This window comes from Nannospalax galili, unplaced genomic scaffold (assembly GCF_000622305.1).
Source record: "Nannospalax galili isolate Female #2095 unplaced genomic scaffold, S.galili_v1.0 scaffold6172, whole genome shotgun sequence".
NCBI lineage: Eukaryota > Metazoa > Chordata > Mammalia > Rodentia > Spalacidae > Nannospalax > Nannospalax galili.
The window spans coordinates 35706-41266 of record NW_008331724.1 but is presented as its reverse complement, the minus strand read 5'-3'; the positions used below and the strand labels follow the sequence as shown (position 1 = coordinate 41266).

Genomic DNA, 5561 nt, shown 5'->3' with positions numbered 1-5561 from the left:
CAACTTTGGTCTTTTAGATCTTGGCTGATGACAGCTGTGCCCATCAAGTTGCACCAGTCTGAAACATTAACCTCTTTTCTACTCTTGTGCCACAGAACAAGACTTGTTAGTAGCTCACTCTCCTAGCTCCACCTAGAACTATGTCCATATCAACCACTACAGCAAAGTCTTCCCTGGAGTGCCGATGGTCTCCTGACTTGGTCTCCTATAGTCTGTTGTTTTAAAATAATAAAAGAATCACCTTAATATATATATAAATTAAAATTTAAATTTATACTCAGTCTTTTGTGTGTGTTTGTGTCTGTGTCTGTGTGTGTACACAACTGTGCATACATATGTATGTGTATGCACATGAAGGCCAGTGAACACCTTGGTTTTGGGGGCAGGGACCCTCAGTGGCCTGAAGGGTGCTAATTAGGCTGCCCAGTGACCCTAGATATCCACCTGACTCTGCCTCTCTAGCACTGGCACCACCCTTGGCTTTTATACATAGGTTCTAGAGATCAAACTCAGGTCGTTGTGCTTGTGTGAGGCAAGCACTTTACTAATCTAGCATCTCCTGAATCCTTCAATTTCTCTTCAGAGCCCTTCGATATCAAACTCTGCACTCCAAATAAAACCCAAAGGTCCCCTTGGTATCTCACACTTTGAACCATGAACTGGTTCTTGGAGATACCCTGGGACTTTTCTGTGAACTAGTAAGAATTTTATAGGTCATCTGTACTGAGAGGAAAACAACTTTCAGGGTAGACTATATAATGTCTGTCAAAAACTATAGTAACTGTTAGTTTGAAGCATAGTCATACGTTGCTTAAAGGGATGCATTCTGAGACTGCGTTGTTAGGAGATTCCAATGTGTGAGCATCATAGCTTGTACTTTCTATAATCAAGGTGCCGCAGCTCACTGAACACTTAGCTCTATGGTATGTACTGTCCTCTGTGATCTGCTCTTGATCAGTGCCATTGAGCAGGTACAAAACTTTAGCTCACAGCTTCAACATTAGACTGTGCTATGTTCCTTTTGGCAACACAACTTTATGAAGCTGTATTTTCATCAGTTGCTGTGATAAAAGTTAAACACTGAGAAAATGATTGATGGGGTTCTCTTTGACCAAAGTTTTGAGAACGTACATAGTTATGAACAGGTACATCCATCCATCCATCCATTAGTAAGTAATTATAGCTTTTTAAGATTGACGGTTTTTCCTTTAACCTAAGAGAACTTTTCAGATAGCTATAAATTAAGTCCAAACAACTTAATATGTTAGTATGCTAATCTGTACATAACAGAGCCATTATTTCTTTAGGCCTAGAGTGTAATAAAATGTTATATGTTAATGATTCATGAACTGAAAAAAAAATTGGGAATATTGCCCAATGGAGCACTACCCTAAGTCCTGTTGCTTTCCAAACCTCCTTTCACTCTAGCCCAGGCACACAAGCCTGGCTTGTTGCCACACATACTGTGTGCTGCAGCCTCTAAGCCTTCGGTTGTTTTCTCTACTGAAATGCTTTTTCTTTCTAGTGCTGGCATGGCAGACTTTCTACAAGTCTTGCAGATGTTGCATTTTCAAGGATGTTTCCTGTGTCCACTTTATCCATAAATACACCCACCTTAACCCCGAATTGAGATTTCTGCCCCCTCTTGGTTGCTTTATTACTATAGCAAATACTGCTTTCAAGTGTATATCATTTACTTGTTGATTTTATAGTGTGTTTTTACTGAAGTCTTCCAGGTACCTGAAACATTACCTGGAGCATCATAAGGAATGTGATAAACAATTGTCAAATCAGCAAAGTTGGACATAGCAGACGATGGGTAGTAATAGCAAAATGATTAGCAGTTTGGCATATAGACTTGGGTGCTGGAGGTCCATTGTTCATACTCAGCCCCATTACCCCAACTGGAGGTAACCGGTGCTCCTGGAGGTGCATGGTGCTACTGGAGGTACATGGCAGTTCTAAATGAGTTCTTGTTTACATTGATGTGAATATTAAATTCTGTACCATCAACTGTGTGCCTTAGAAACAAATGCAGTAGATAATCATGGCCAACAAGATTGCTTTTCTCAGATGCAATTTGTGCTTTTGACTTTGCATGTATCTCATGATGCTCTTAAAACTCTTCTTGACTGACTTCATCCAAGAAAACTGCATTTGCATTGGCTTTCTGGTCTGTCCCAGGGCTCTGTGTTTGTCTATTCCTTCAACCTGAAATTGTGAAAGTGGTCATGGCAGACCCTCCAGAGCTGAAGGCATTGCTGCTCACTCTTTGGGGTTCTATATCTGTTACCCTCTGCTGATGTCATTTTATTATTGGTGAATTAGAAAGACAGTGACAAGTGTCATTATTGAGAACAAAGCATCGAATGGGGTAGAAAGCAGAGCTTGGTGTGGGGGCTGTGTGAGTGAGGAGAGAGGGTCAATGGTACGACATGTAGAAAAGGCATGGCTGTATTTATGTGTGTCGCCAGCATGAGGGGTACGGTAGAAGATAACTAAAAGGGAAATAATCGTCTCCTGCTTATGTTGGACCTTGAATATCATACTGTAGAATAAGAATTTTTATCTCCATTAGGAGTTGTATAAAGTAGGCATATTATCACATTTGTAGTGACAGTATGCAGGCCAGGAAGAATGAAAAAGCACAGAAAAGATTTTGTGCCTAGAGGGCAGTAGAGAAGAATCAGTTTATCACAGGCAACTGAAAGTCTTGATAAAACTATAGAAAAATAGCAGAAATACAAAATAAATCACAGAAGCAAATCAAAACAAGTCCTGAAGGAATCCGACTGTGACAGTTGATAAGGAACAGCATTACTGCTACTCTTTACGTTTAGAGCAAACATTTCTGGAAATAAGTTTGCCAGATAAAATATTGAATGTTCAATTAAAATTGATTTCAGATATTTTTAGTATAAATGTGTTCTGTGCATTATATGGTATTTGCATGTATGCAAAACACTATTTTGCGTTTATGTAAAATTCAGATACCTGGCTGTTTCATTCTTTGTCTTTTTTTTTTTTTTTTCGGTCTTTTTGAGACAGGGTCTCCCTGTAGCTCCAGCTGTCCTAGAACTCACTATGTAGACCAGGCTGGTCTTGAACTCACAGAGATCCACCTGCCTCTGCCTCCCAAGTGCTGGGATTAAAGGCATGCGCCACCACGCCTGGCCCTCTGTCTTATTTTTAAATCTGGTCATCAAATGCATGAAAAGGTTGTGAGAAGGAGCACACTCTATGATTTGATTCCTCAATGGATTGTGGAGCATTTTGGTGAAATAATTGCTACATGTACGTGTGGGAAACACAAGCCCTACTGAAGCATGTCCTAGAGTAGTGGTGGTGGGGAGGGGGGACATTGATGTGACTGGTAGAAATTTACTTCTATGACATACTAAAGAAAAACAGGGAAATAAAGCTAAATTATAGAGAAGGCTGACATCTAAGCCACTGAAATCATCTAATACTCAACAGACTACAGGGACAATGTCTTGTGTATTCAGGGAAACAAAATGGGGTGTTATCTCCCCCAGAGGGCTCATCCAGTGTACTCTATCAAGTGTGAACAAGGCTGCATTGCGTTTTATTCCCTTCATGTAAAGTGGCCCTTGTGTTCTGGCTCCTGTTTCTATTGGGGCTGAAAAAGTATTACAGAAACCCCTACAGTAAACATGGATTGAGAATGTGAGGTCATAGTAACATGACCTCACAGAGTCAGATCCTAGAAGACTGGTAGATGAACAGAATCTGAGCTAGAAGAGTAGGAAGGAGAAGGAGCTTTGAGAACTATGGCCCAGGCATGCCGTAGCAGTTGCGATGGGTAATTTGTCGTATCTACGTTATTTCTGGTGAGTTGGTATTGCCTTCATATGTAAGGATTTCTGATTTAAAAGGAACATTTTCTGTTTCATTCAAGTAATTTCACAAGCTGTGGAACAGAACAGAATGACAATATCTAGGAAGGAAAGAAGGTGTTTACCCTCACTTTGTTCCTTGTTTTCTCCTTTTAATGTTTTTAATTGTTTTAAAAGAAGACCCAGAGAACTCTGATGTACATAGGTCTTTAAGTGACACCCTTCTGATTGATGTGAGGAAGGCGAGGTGAAGTCAGCGGGGCAGGGTAGGGGAGTAGAAGGAAGAGGCAAATGTGTGAAATGAGGGCTGTGAGAAAACAGTCAGGAGTTTATGTAGTCACATTTTCAAATATGTATTTGTTGTATTTGAATAAAATGAGTTCACTACAATATGTCCAGTAATTAGACTGTATTGTTTGCATTGAGCAATTAAATATAAGCCATGAACACGCCCTGAGAAATTAGTAGTGTAGGTGTAAAAAAAAATTCTTTGTTTTACATTTGCTTTTTACTACATTGTAACCATTATATAGAAAAAGTAAATATGTGGAAACCAGAGGCAGGGTGGGGGGGGAGGCAGGAAAGAAAGGAAAATAAACTTACTTTGTTGTAACTAGCAGATTTTAGAGTATATATTTTATATCCTGTTGATTTAGTAACAAAAACCTGTTTCCTTTTGTATGGAATTTCTGTGTTTATTTATATAAATATGCTAAAGTTAGTCATTAAATATAAAGCTTCTAACAAAATGGTTGGCAGTTTTAACTTTATAGGTAGGCTCAAGATGAAAACATTTTCCTGTAGAGTTTATCATAATGAAGCAATTTGTTGTTACTAGTAGATGTTTTCTGTTGGAAATTGAACATGACATTGTTTAAGGAGGGTTACCATGAGTCCTGGTGTGTATACTCCAGTTTCTGATTGTTTGCTATTGACAGTGGTTTGCTAGTAGACTTGAAGATTTTAGAAAATGAAGTATTACTACTGATTGAGGGAAAACAGCCAGCAGGGATTTGGTTACCTCCATTTTATACTCTGAACTTCTTCCATGGTCTCCTCTGGGAACATGTGAGGTGACATGTTCACTGAAACAAATTTCATATAGTTGAATCCGGAAGGCAGTCTTGGATAATAGCTTGTGCCTCTTTCCCCTATGCTTTATATAAAAAAAAACATTATTTTTATTTTATATGTACGAGTGTATTGCCTGCATGTGAGTGCACCCGTGTCATGCAATGCCGTGGAGGTAAGAAGAGGGCTTCACATTCCCCTGGAGCTGGAGTTAAGGATGGTTCATAGCTGCCATGTGGGTGCTGGGAATAGAACCCGGGTCCTCTGCAAGAGCAGTCAGTGCTGTTAACCGCCGAGCCATCTCTTCAGCCCTCTTTTCCTACTCTTATACCGTGAAGAAGTGTGCTTGTGGAGGAGTTGTCTTTTAAGGAAAACAACTGTCAATATTACTAGCCAGTAGTTAAATTTAAGCTTTTGCTCAAAAATTAAATTTTGGAAAATAAAAGTAGGGTATGCTATTGCAGGCCTTTAATCTCAGCAGCTGGGAGGCAGAGGCAGGAGGATCTCTGTGCATTTGAGACCAGCCTTGTCGACATAGTGAGTTCCAAGCCAGGTGGGGCTATATAGTGACACCCTGTCTCAAATAAATAAATAATTTAGTTTTTAAAAATTAGGGAAATGATATCTCCCCCC

At 39.6% G+C, this 5561-nt stretch overlaps 1 protein-coding gene across 1 annotated transcript in view; it reads left to right on the top strand.

Annotated features, from left to right (window-relative positions):
• Positions 1-5561, top strand: part of LOC103728867 (PH and SEC7 domain-containing protein 3) — a 65335-nt gene that overhangs the window by 50708 nt on the left and 9066 nt on the right. The gene's annotated exons all lie outside the window — the stretch shown is intronic.